This window comes from Microplitis demolitor, chromosome 7 (genome assembly GCF_026212275.2).
Source record: "Microplitis demolitor isolate Queensland-Clemson2020A chromosome 7, iyMicDemo2.1a, whole genome shotgun sequence".
Taxonomy (NCBI): domain Eukaryota; kingdom Metazoa; phylum Arthropoda; class Insecta; order Hymenoptera; family Braconidae; genus Microplitis; species Microplitis demolitor.
Window position 1 is genome coordinate 8323255 of NC_068551.1, and position 14544 is coordinate 8337798.

Below are 14544 nucleotides of genomic sequence, written 5' to 3' on the forward strand. Positions count from 1 at the left end.
TTCTTTGCTATAAATTGCGTTCCTAATGCCAAAAGTGTGTACTGCAAAATATACGCGTTATTGGTTCTGCTGAGCCAAAGAAGCGTACCAAACCTTTTTCTTTTTTTGCTTATCAATTTCGAATCGTTAAAAATGTGAAGATCGATTAAAAAAGTGAAAAAAAAAAAAGAAAATTGTTTTTATACCAAGAGGGCGTGACTTGAGATAATAAATTCAAGATAATTTTTTACTGCAAAAAAATAAGCGCAAGAAAATTTTGATTTTCCGCATTGATCAAAAAAATGATCTAAAATCAAGAATATTTTTTTTTTGACTTAATTTAACTGTTCTTCCTGTGTAGAGAAACTCAAGTCTGAAAGCTGTGTTTATAAGTTTTCATAACGTACAAATAAATAACCTTATGAGTTAAAGAGAAACCCTTTTTAGCAAAATAATCAGACAAGATGTTTGAGTCGAAGCAGTTTTACGATTTTCATATAAAATAATTCCAGCTATTAATATTAATCCTATCAGCTGTTTTTGAGAATTATAAGAACGCAGAAAAAACGGATAATTTGAATCAAGAAATTTTTTTTAATCAATTCGGGAAATCAAAATTTTCTTGCCCTAAATAAATAATTATCTCGAAATTTTTATTTTTAATTCAAATTCTTTTTTCTCAAGTTAACATATCCTTATGCTTAAAGCGAAGAATTTTGACTTGTTACAAAAGTTTTTATTTCTTAATATTAGATATTTTTTTGAAGCAAGATGTATGAGTTTTTGTAGCAGTCTGCAATTTTTTGTTTGAAGAATATAAAATCTCTCGGAATGAAAACTATTATTTAACGCAAGAATTTTTTATGCTCCAACCAAAACAAAAAAGTTGCTTGAACTAAGAGATAATAGTCACCAGAACAAGGCAACAGCAGCGAGAGTAGTTTGGTGCTCGCCACTAGATCGCGCCCACCTTTTGTATAGTGTCTCTGGTAAGAAACTTATTTCAGAAGTATTATATTCCAAGATTGAGAACGATTCTGGTATGAGTACTTCTCTGTTATTCGACAAGTATCATTTTTGATTGTAATATAGTATGTACTAAATTACATTAAGACAGAAATGTTAAACATTAATGTTTCCTAAAATAATTTTTGTTACAATAAAAAAACATCAAATACATTTAATGTAATAGAAAAAAAAAATTTCTGAAATTGTCACACAAATGTTGGTTAGTAAAAAAAAAATAATTCAGTAACAATAAACCAAAATCTGCTGTACAGATCGCTAAATAATTTTGTTTCTTGCAATACTAAATCATGGAAATGGTAACTATAAGTGTTTAGTTACAATAAAACAAATTAGTACATTCTCAGAAAGTGCGATTTTCTAGTGTGTACATCGAGATCCAAATACTTATTCCTACAATTATAAATGATCTGAAGAACTAAGTGTACATTATGAACATCACAATAATCTTATTGCTTATTAGACTAAGAATAAATTATTAACTACAATATAAATTATAGTTATGTTAACTTCATCTTAGTATGTGTGGTTAAAAATAGTAAGAATGACTATGTAGTCGTAGAGGACTTTACTATGGTGTATTAGTTACTGAAACTGTTTTAGTTTAGCTAAGTCATCTGTGAACTACGATTTCTTAGTTCAGAAAACCGATTTTTCCCTCAGCGTATATATATATATATATATATATATATATATGTATGTTTTAGGTTTCCACTATATTAAATTGGAGTAATACCGTACGATGGACGGTGTGGCTCAATAAGTTATAGATCAAATTGAACAGAATATAGTATAGTGCCGGATAGGTCAACTGGTAGAGCACTCGGCGCGATACTGACATGGTCTGGGTTCGATTCCCAGTTCGGACTATCTATATTTTTCTCAATTTATCTAGAAATCGTCTTATTAAGAAGGTTTGCATGTTTTAGGTTTCCACTATATTAAATTGGTGTGTGTGTGTGTGTGTGTGTGTGTGTGTGTGTGTGTGTGTGTGTGTGTGTGTGTGTGTGTGTGTGTGTGTGTGTGTGTGTGTGTGTGTGTGTGTGTGTGTGTGTGTGTGTGTGTGTGTGTGTGTGTGTGTGTGTGTGTGTGTGTGTGTGTGTGTGTGTGTGTGTGTGTGTGTGTGTGTGTGTGTGTGTGTGTGTGTGTGTGTGTGTGTGTGTGTGTGTGTGTGTGTGTGTGTGTGTGTGTGTGTGTGTGTGTGTGTGTGTGTGTGTGTGTGTGTGTGTGTGTGTGTGTGTGTGTGTGTGTGTGTGTGTGTGTGTGTGTGTGTGTGTGTGTGTGTGTGTGTGTGTGTGTGTGTGTGTGTGTGTGTGTGTGTGTGTGTGTGTGTGTGTGTGTGTGTGTGTGTGTGTGTGTGTGTGTGTGTGTGTGTGTGTGTGTGTGTGTGTGTGTGTGTGTGTGTGTGTGTGTGTGTGTGTGTGTGTGTGTGTGTGTGTGTGTGTGTGTGTGTGTGTGTGTGTGTGTGTGTGTGTGTGTGTGTGTGTGTGTGTGTGTGTGTGTGTGTGTGTGTGTGTGTGTGTGTGTGTGTGTGTGTGTGTGTGTGTGTGTGTGTGTGTGTGTGTGTGTGTGTGTGTGTGTGTGTGTGTGTGTGTGTGTGTGTGTGTGTGTGTGTGTGTGTGTGTGTGTGTGTGTGTGTGTGTGTGTGTGTGTGTGTGTGTGTGTGTGTGTGTGTGTGTGTGTGTGTGTGTGTGTGTGTGTGTGTGTGTGTGTGTGTGTGTGTGTGTGTGTGTGTGTGTGTGTGTGTGTGTGTGTGTGTGTGTGTGTGTGTGTGTGTGTGTGTGTGTGTGTGTGTGTGTGTGTGTGTGTGTGTGTGTGTGTGTGTGTGTGTGTGTGTGTGTGTGTGTGTGTGTGTGTGTGTGTGTGTGTGTGTGTGTGTGTGTGTGTGTGTGTGTGTGTGTGTGTGTGTGTGTGTGTGTGTGTGTGTGTGTGTGTGTGTGTGTGTGTGTGTGTGTGTGTGTGTGTGTGTGTGTGTGTGTGTGTGTGTGTGTGTGTGTGTGTGTGTGTGTGTGTGTGTGTGTGTGTGTGTGTGTGTGTGTGTGTGTGTGTGTGTGTGTGTGTGTGTGTGTGTGTGTGTGTGTGTGTGTGTGTGTGTGTGTGTGTGTGTGTGTGTGTGTGTGTGTGTGTGTGTGTGTGTGTGTGTGTGTGTGTGTGTGTGTGTGTGTGTGTGTGTGTGTGTGTGTGTGTGTGTGTGTGTGTGTGTGTGTGTGTGTGTGTGTGTGTGTGTGTGTGTGTGTGTGTGTGTGTGTGTGTGTGTGTGTGTGTGTGTGTGTGTGTGTGTGTGTGTGTGTGTGTGTGTGTGTGTGTGTGTGTGTGTGTGTGTGTGTGTGTGTGTGTGTGTGTGTGTGTGTGTGTGTGTGTGTGTGTGTGTGTGTGTGTGTGTGTGTGTGTGTGTGTGTGTGTGTGTGTGTGTGTGTGTGTGTGTGTGTGTGTGTGTGTGTGTGTGTGTGTGTGTGTGTGTGTGTGTGTGTGTGTGTGTGTGTGTGTGTGTGTGTGTGTGTGTGTGTGTGTGTGTGTGTGTGTGTGTGTGTGTGTGTGTGTGTGTGTGTGTGTGTGTGTGTGTGTGTGTGTGTGTGTGTGTGTGTGTGTGTGTGTGTATTGTTTTAACCGATTTTTTAACCGATTCTTTCAATCACAATGTAAACAATCGTCAAATAATGACTAAACGTATGCGCAAATTTGCGAAAAAATAATATTTGTCCCTAACTCTGTACATATCTTTAATTAAACTTAATTGTTGCTCGCTTCGATGTCCCTATTAATAATTTTTACATAAATAATAATGAATATTTGTTTATATTTATAACAATAAATATTTTTCTATTTAAAATTATTCGCATATTTTTTTTAGCACAAAAACCTCTATTTAAAAACTCAAGAAAGTGACTATTCTGGAAAATTACAAATAAAACAATTAATTTATCACTTCTAATAGTTGCTATTCTATTTAAGAAATCATTTTTAATTTTTTGCGTCAACGATGTTTATTTTAATTGTGATGATTTAAATTTGGTTTTTAAATATCGATCATTACAGATTTTATTTGAATTTTAAATCTATGGGGACCTTTGCAACAGTAGCGCGCTCTGATGTCTGTATCCAATTTTCAGGCCGTGACAATACTACAGCGAGCGTCCTCCTTCTATCTAGCCTTCGTGGAACTTCCAATCAAGGTGGCTACTAGACTAGGGTACTATTATTTTATGTTAGTTGACAGCGCGGACAGTGCTGATATTGTCCTCAGTAGCTTCAGGTGCCTCCATCTGTTAATTAGTGAACTTGGAATAAATGAATAGGCGCGCACTCAATTTCCATTTAAAATTTATGTACTGAGATCTTACAACCTTTATAGCATCTTATCAATAATAATATATCAATAACAATTAGTTGATAATTCAAATAATAAATCGTTGTAGCACATACTTTTAAAATTATATGCTTAGATTATAAGAAATTCGAAACAAATCATTAAATCGTATGCAGAGAAATCTAAACACAGTTTGAGTTGTCTTATTAGAACGTTTCCTGCCACTCGATACCGAAAACCTTAACAAAATACACACATAAAAATCATGAATAGGATCTTGTCCTAGTAAATAGTAAATATGATTATAAACAAATGCGTATTCTATAGACAAACAAGGAAAGGAAGTATATAGTAAATAAATATTACTTATAACTAAAAACCATATCACAGTACCCTAACTATCATTGTTGACACACACACACACACACACACACACACACACACACACACACACACACACACACACACACACACGCGCACACACACCCACACACGCACACACACACACACACACACACACACACACACACACACACACACCACATACACACATACACACATACACTGAGAGAAAAGTGCTTAGTAACCTGAACTATTCAGCGTCATATATAAAAATATAGTCTCCTTAACCAATTTTTATTGTTACTGGAACTATGTACTAGTATGAATCAGCACGAAAAAATAGTTCCATTGACTAAACTTAAGAAACCATTTTTGCCTTATTATGATCACTACAAAACTGCAATTTTTTAAAACAAGGCTTAGTAGTGAACACAATATAACCTTTATCATTAACTCTATTAACATGAACTAGTTACAGTAACTATGTTAGCTTAGTGACTGTGTGATAGTTGGTAGAAATAATCTTAATAGTTAACTCGACTAAGAGTTTAGTTGTCGTCTCATATAATATCATTTGTTTAGTTCCTTTTACTACTGACAAAAGTATCAACCGTACTATTTCATAATACTTCTCTAAACAATCGATTTCTAGTTATTTTAATAATTATAGAATATTTCTGCTGATTAATTATCAAATGTAAAAAAAATTCAACAGAGAATATAGTTATAAATATAGTTATAAATACCATTAACATTTAGTTTTCTTTGCTATAAATTGCGTTCCTAATGCCAAAAGTGTGTACTGCAAAATATACGCGTTATTGGTTCTGCTGAGCCAAAGAAGCGTACCAAACCTTTTTCTTTTTTTGCTTATCAATTTCGAATCGTTAAAAATGTGAAGATCGATTAAAAAAGTGAAAAAAAAAAAAGAAAATTGTTTTTATACCAAGAGGGCGTGACTTGAGATAATAAATTCAAGATAATTTTTTACTGCAAAAAAATAAGCGCAAGAAAATTTTGATTTTCCGCATTGATCAAAAAAATGATCTAAAATCAAGAATATTTTTTTTTTGACTTAATTTAACTGTTCTTCCTGTGTAGAGAAACTCAAGTCTGAAAGCTGTGTTTATAAGTTTTCATAACGTACAAATAAATAACCTTATGAGTTAAAGAGAAACCCTTTTTAGCAAAATAATCAGACAAGATGTTTGAGTCGAAGCAGTTTTACGATTTTCATATAAAATAATTCCAGCTATTAATATTAATCCTATCAGCTGTTTTTGAGAATTATAAGAACGCAGAAAAAACGGATAATTTGAATCAAGAAATTTTTTTTAATCAATTCGGGAAATCAAAATTTTCTTGCCCTAAATAAATAATTATCTCGAAATTTTTATTTTTAATTCAAATTCTTTTTTCTCAAGTTAACATATCCTTATGCTTAAAGCGAAGAATTTTGACTTGTTACAAAAGTTTTTATTTCTTAATATTAGATATTTTTTTGAAGCAAGATGTATGAGTTTTTGTAGCAGTCTGCAATTTTTTGTTTGAAGAATATAAAATCTCTCGGAATGAAAACTATTATTTAACGCAAGAATTTTTTATGCTCCAACCAAAACAAAAAAGTTGCTTGAACTAAGAGATAATAGTCACCAGAACAAGGCAACAGCAGCGAGAGTAGTTTGGTGCTCGCCACTAGATCGCGCCCACCTTTTGTATAGTGTCTCTGGTAAGAAACTTATTTCAGAAGTATTATATTCCAAGATTGAGAACGATTCTGGTATGAGTACTTCTCTGTTATTCGACAAGTATCATTTTTGATTGTAATATAGTATGTACTAAATTACATTAAGACAGAAATGTTAAACATTAATGTTTCCTAAAATTATTTTTGTTACAATAAAAAAACATCAAATACATTTAATGTAATAGAAAAAAAAAATTTCTGAAATTGTCACACAAATGTTGGTTAGTAAAAAAAAAATAATTCAGTAACAATAAACCAAAATCTGCTGTACAGATCGCTAAATAATTTTGTTTCTTGCAATACTAAATCATGGAAATGGTAACTATAAGTGTTTAGTTACAATAAAACAAATTAGTACATTCTCAGAAAGTGCGATTTTCTAGTGTGTACATCGAGATCCAAATACTTATTCCTACAATTATAAATGATCTGAAGAACTAAGTGTACATTATGAACATCACAATAATCTTATTGCTTATTAGACTAAGAATAAATTATTAACTACAATATAAATTATAGTTATGTTAACTTCATCTTAGTATGTGTGGTTAAAAATAGTAAGAATGACTATGTAGTCGTAGAGGACTTTACTATGGTGTATTAGTTACTGAAACTGTTTTAGTTTAGCTAAGTCATCTGTGAACTACGATTTCTTAGTTCAGAAAACCGATTTTTCCCTCAGCGTATATATATATATATATATATATATATATATATGTATGTTTTAGGTTTCCACTATATTAAATTGGAGTAATACCGTACGATGGACGGTGTGGCTCAATAAGTTATAGATCAAATTGAACAGAATATAGTATAGTGCCGGATAGGTCAACTGGTAGAGCACTCGGCGCGATACTGACATGGTCTGGGTTCGATTCCCAGTTCGGACTATCTATATTTTTCTCAATTTATCTAGAAATCGTCTTATTGAGAAGGTTTGCATGTTTTAGGTTTCCACTATATTAAATTGGTGTGTGTGTGTGTGTGTGTGTGTGTGTGTGTGTGTGTGTGTGTGTGTGTGTGTGTGTGTGTGTGTGTGTGTGTGTGTGTGTGTGTGTGTGTGTGTGTGTGTGTGTGTGTGTGTGTGTGTGTGTGTGTGTGTGTGTGTGTGTGTGTGTGTGTGTGTGTGTGTGTGTGTGTGTGTGTGTGTGTGTGTGTGTGTGTGTGTGCGTGTGTGTGTGTGTGTGTGTGTGCGTGTGTGTGTGTGTGTGTGTGTGTGTGTGTGTGTGTGTGTGTGTGTGTGTGTGTGTGTGTGTGTGTGTGTGTGTGTGTGTGTGTGTGTGTGTGTGTGTGTGTGTGTGTGTGTGTGTGTGTGTGTGTGTGTGTGTGTGTGTGTATTGTTTTAACCGATTTTTTAACCGATTCTTTCAATCACAATGTAAACAATCGTCAAATAATGACTAAACGTATGCGCAAATTTGCGAAAAAATAATATTTGTCCCTAACTCTGTACATATCTTTAATTAAACTTAATTGTTGCTCGCTTCGATGTCCCTATTAATAATTTTTACATAAATAATAATGAATATTTGTTTATATTTATAACAATAAATATTTTTCTATTTAAAATTATTCGCATATTTTTTTTAGCACAAAAACCTCTATTTAAAAACTCAAGAAAGTGACTATTCTGGAAAATTACAAATAAAACAATTAATTTATCACTTCTAATAGTTGCTATTCTATTTAAGAAATCATTTTTAATTTTTTGCGTCAACGATGTTTATTTTAATTGTGATGATTTAAATTTGGTTTTTAAATATCGATCATTACAGATTTTATTTGAATTTTAAATCTATGGGGACCTTTGCAACAGTAGCGCGCTCTGATGTCTGTATCCAATTTTCAGGCCGTGACAATACTACAGCGAGCGTCCTCCTTCTATCTAGCCTTCGTGGAACTTCCAATCAAGGTGGCTACTAGACTAGGGTACTATTATTTTATGTTAGTTGACAGCGCGGACAGTGCTGATATTGTCCTCAGTAGCTTCAGGTGCCTCCATCTGTTAATTAGTGAACTTGGAATAAATGAATAGGCGCGCACTCAATTTCCATTTAAAATTTATGTACTGAGATCTTACAACCTTTATAGCATCTTATCAATAATAATATATCAATAACAATTAGTTGATAATTCAAATAATAAATCGTTGTAGCACATACTTTTAAAATTATATGCTTAGATTATAAGAAATTCGAAACAAATCATTAAATCGTATGCAGAGAAATCTAAACACAGTTTGAGTTGTCTTATTAGAACGTTTCCTGCCACTCGATACCGAAAACCTTAACAAAATACACACATAAAAATCATGAATAGGATCTTGTCCTAGTAAATAGTAAATATGATTATAAACAAATGCGTATTCTATAGACAAACAAGGAAAGGAAGTATATAGTAAATAAATATTACTTATAACTAAAAACCATATCACAGTACCCTAACTATCATTGTTGACACACACACACACACACACACACACACACACACACACACACACACACACACACACACACACGCGCACACACACCCACACACGCACACACACACACACACACACACACACACACACACACCACATACACACATACACACATACACTGAGAGAAAAGTGCTTAGTAACCTGAACTATTCAGCGTCATATATAAAAATATAGTCTCCTTAACCAATTTTTATTGTTACTGGAACTATGTACTAGTATGAATCAGCACGAAAAAATAGTTCCATTGACTAAACTTAAGAAACCATTTTTGCCTTATTATGATCACTACAAAACTGCAATTTTTTAAAACAAGGCTTAGTAGTGAACACAATATAACCTTTATCATTAACTCTATTAACATGAACTAGTTACAGTAACTATGTTAGCTTAGTGACTGTGTGATAGTTGGTAGAAATAATCTTAATAGTTAACTCGACTAAGAGTTTAGTTGTCGTCTCATATAATATCATTTGTTTAGTTCCTTTTACTACTGACAAAAGTATCAACCGTACTATTTCATAATACTTCTCTAAACAATCGATTTCTAGTTATTTTAATAATTATAGAATATTTCTGCTGATTAATTATCAAATGTAAAAAAAATTCAACAGAGAATATAGTTATAAATATAGTTATAAATACCATTAACATTTAGTTTTCTTTGCTATAAATTGCGTTCCTAATGCCAAAAGTGTGTACTGCAAAATATACGCGTTATTGGTTCTGCTGAGCCAAAGAAGCGTACCAAACCTTTTTCTTTTTTTGCTTATCAATTTCGAATCGTTAAAAATGTGAAGATCGATTAAAAAAGTGAAAAAAAAAAAAGAAAATTGTTTTTATACCAAGAGGGCGTGACTTGAGATAATAAATTCAAGATAATTTTTTACTGCAAAAAAATAAGCGCAAGAAAATTTTGATTTTCCGCATTGATCAAAAAAATGATCTAAAATCAAGAATATTTTTTTTTTGACTTAATTTAACTGTTCTTCCTGTGTAGAGAAACTCAAGTCTGAAAGCTGTGTTTATAAGTTTTCATAACGTACAAATAAATAACCTTATGAGTTAAAGAGAAACCCTTTTTAGCAAAATAATCAGACAAGATGTTTGAGTCGAAGCAGTTTTACGATTTTCATATAAAATAATTCCAGCTATTAATATTAATCCTATCAGCTGTTTTTGAGAATTATAAGAACGCAGAAAAAACGGATAATTTGAATCAAGAAATTTTTTTTAATCAATTCGGGAAATCAAAATTTTCTTGCCCTAAATAAATAATTATCTCGAAATTTTTATTTTTAATTCAAATTCTTTTTTCTCAAGTTAACATATCCTTATGCTTAAAGCGAAGAATTTTGACTTGTTACAAAAGTTTTTATTTCTTAATATTAGATATTTTTTTGAAGCAAGATGTATGAGTTTTTGTAGCAGTCTGCAATTTTTTGTTTGAAGAATATAAAATCTCTCGGAATGAAAACTATTATTTAACGCAAGAATTTTTTATGCTCCAACCAAAACAAAAAAGTTGCTTGAACTAAGAGATAATAGTCACCAGAACAAGGCAACAGCAGCGAGAGTAGTTTGGTGCTCGCCACTAGATCGCGCCCACCTTTTGTATAGTGTCTCTGGTAAGAAACTTATTTCAGAAGTATTATATTCCAAGATTGAGAACGATTCTGGTATGAGTACTTCTCTGTTATTCGACAAGTATCATTTTTGATTGTAATATAGTATGTACTAAATTACATTAAGACAGAAATGTTAAACATTAATGTTTCCTAAAATAATTTTTGTTACAATAAAAAAACATCAAATACATTTAATGTAATAGAAAAAAAAAATTTCTGAAATTGTCACACAAATGTTGGTTAGTAAAAAAAAAATAATTCAGTAACAATAAACCAAAATCTGCTGTACAGATCGCTAAATAATTTTGTTTCTTGCAATACTAAATCATGGAAATGGTAACTATAAGTGTTTAGTTACAATAAAACAAATTAGTACATTCTCAGAAAGTGCGATTTTCTAGTGTGTACATCGAGATCCAAATACTTATTCCTACAATTATAAATGATCTGAAGAACTAAGTGTACATTATGAACATCACAATAATCTTATTGCTTATTAGACTAAGAATAAATTATTAACTACAATATAAATTATAGTTATGTTAACTTCATCTTAGTATGTGTGGTTAAAAATAGTAAGAATGACTATGTAGTCGTAGAGGACTTTACTATGGTGTATTAGTTACTGAAACTGTTTTAGTTTAGCTAAGTCATCTGTGAACTACGATTTCTTAGTTCAGAAAACCGATTTTTCCCTCAGCGTATATATATATATATATATATATATATATATGTATGTTTTAGGTTTCCACTATATTAAATTGGAGTAATACCGTACGATGGACGGTGTGGCTCAATAAGTTATAGATCAAATTGAACAGAATATAGTATAGTGCCGGATAGGTCAACTGGTAGAGCACTCGGCGCGATACTGACATGGTCTGGGTTCGATTCCCAGTTCGGACTATCTATATTTTTCTCAATTTATCTAGAAATCGTCTTATTGAGAAGGTTTGCATGTTTTAGGTTTCCACTATATTAAATTGGTGTGTGTGTGTGTGTGTGTGTGTGTGTGTGTGTGTGTGTGTGTGTGTGTGTGTGTGTGTGTGTGTGTGTGTGTGTGTGTGTGTGTGTGTGTGTGTGTGTGTGTGTGTGTGTGTGTGTGTGTGTGTGTGTGTGTGTGTGTGTGTGTGTGTGTGTGTGTGTGTGTGTGTGTGTGTGTGTGTGTGTGTGTGTGTGTGTGTGTGTGTGTGTGTGTGTGTGTGTGTGTGTGTGTGTGTGTGTGTGTGTGTGTGTGTGTGTGTGTGTGTGTGTGTGTGTGTGTGTGTGTGTGTGTGTGTGTGTGTGTGTGTGTGTGTGTGTGTGTGTGTGTGTGTGTGTGTGTGTGTGTGTGTGTGTGTGTGTGTGTGTGTGTGTGTGTGTGTGTGTGTGTGTGTGTGTGTGTGTATTGTTTTAACCGATTTTTTAACCGATTCTTTCAATCACAATGTAAACAATCGTCAAATAATGACTAAACGTATGCGCAAATTTGCGAAAAAATAATATTTGTCCCTAACTCTGTACATATCTTTAATTAAACTTAATTGTTGCTCGCTTCGATGTCCCTATTAATAATTTTTACATAAATAATAATGAATATTTGTTTATATTTATAACAATAAATATTTTTCTATTTAAAATTATTCGCATATTTTTTTTAGCACAAAAACCTCTATTTAAAAACTCAAGAAAGTGACTATTCTGGAAAATTACAAATAAAACAATTAATTTATCACTTCTAATAGTTGCTATTCTATTTAAGAAATCATTTTTAATTTTTTGCGTCAACGATGTTTATTTTAATTGTGATGATTTAAATTTGGTTTTTAAATATCGATCATTACAGATTTTATTTGAATTTTAAATCTATGGGGACCTTTGCAACAGTAGCGCGCTCTGATGTCTGTATCCAATTTTCAGGCCGTGACAATACTACAGCGAGCGTCCTCCTTCTATCTAGCCTTCGTGGAACTTCCAATCAAGGTGGCTACTAGACTAGGGTACTATTATTTTATGTTAGTTGACAGCGCGGACAGTGCTGATATTGTCCTCAGTAGCTTCAGGTGCCTCCATCTGTTAATTAGTGAACTTGGAATAAATGAATAGGCGCGCACTCAATTTCCATTTAAAATTTATGTACTGAGATCTTACAACCTTTATAGCATCTTATCAATAATAATATATCAATAACAATTAGTTGATAATTCAAATAATAAATCGTTGTAGCACATACTTTTAAAATTATATGCTTAGATTATAAGAAATTCGAAACAAATCATTAAATCGTATGCAGAGAAATCTAAACACAGTTTGAGTTGTCTTATTAGAACGTTTCCTGCCACTCGATACCGAAAACCTTAACAAAATACACACATAAAAATCATGAATAGGATCTTGTCCTAGTAAATAGTAAATATGATTATAAACAAATGCGTATTCTATAGACAAACAAGGAAAGGAAGTATATAGTAAATAAATATTACTTATAACTAAAAACCATATCACAGTACCCTAACTATCATTGTTGACACACACACACACACACACACACACACACACACACACACACACACACACACACACACACACACACGCGCACACACACCCACACACGCACACACACACACACACACACACACACACACACACACACACCACATACACACATACACACATACACTGAGAGAAAAGTGCTTAGTAACCTGAACTATTCAGCGTCATATATAAAAATATAGTCTCCTTAACCAATTTTTATTGTTACTGGAACTATGTACTAGTATGAATCAGCACGAAAAAATAGTTCCATTGACTAAACTTAAGAAACCATTTTTGCCTTATTATGATCACTACAAAACTGCAATTTTTTAAAACAAGGCTTAGTAGTGAACACAATATAACCTTTATCATTAACTCTATTAACATGAACTAGTTACAGTAACTATGTTAGCTTAGTGACTGTGTGATAGTTGGTAGAAATAATCTTAATAGTTAACTCGACTAAGAGTTTAGTTGTCGTCTCATATAATATCATTTGTTTAGTTCCTTTTACTACTGACAAAAGTATCAACCGTACTATTTCATAATACTTCTCTAAACAATCGATTTCTAGTTATTTTAATAATTATAGAATATTTCTGCTGATTAATTATCAAATGTAAAAAAAATTCAACAGAGAATATAGTTATAAATATAGTTATAAATACCATTAACATTTAGTTTTCTTTGCTATAAATTGCGTTCCTAATGCCAAAAGTGTGTACTGCAAAATATACGCGTTATTGGTTCTGCTGAGCCAAAGAAGCGTACCAAACCTTTTTCTTTTTTTGCTTATCAATTTCGAATCGTTAAAAATGTGAAGATCGATTAAAAAAGTGAAAAAAAAAAAAGAAAATTGTTTTTATACCAAGAGGGCGTGACTTGAGATAATAAATTCAAGATAATTTTTTACTGCAAAAAAATAAGCGCAAGAAAATTTTGATTTTCCGCATTGATCAAAAAAATGATCTAAAATCAAGAATATTTTTTTTTTGACTTAATTTAACTGTTCTTCCTGTGTAGAGAAACTCAAGTCTGAAAGCTGTGTTTATAAGTTTTCATAACGTACAAATAAATAACCTTATGAGTTAAAGAGAAACCCTTTTTAGCAAAATAATCAGACAAGATGTTTGAGTCGAAGCAGTTTTACGATTTTCATATAAAATAATTCCAGCTATTAATATTAATCCTATCAGCTGTTTTTGAGAATTATAAGAACGCAGAAAAAACGGATAATTTGAATCAAGAAATTTTTTTTAATCAATTCGGGAAATCAAAATTTTCTTGCCCTAAATAAATAATTATCTCGAAATTTTTATTTTTAATTCAAATTCTTTTTTCTCAAGTTAACATATCCTTATGCTTAAAGCGAAGAATTTTGACTTGTTACAAAAGTTTTTATTTCTTAATATTAGATATTTTTTTGAAGCAAGATGTATGAGTTTTTGTAGCAGTCTGCAATTTTTTGTTTGAAGAATATAAAATCTCTCGGAATGAAAACTATTATTTAACGCAAGAATTT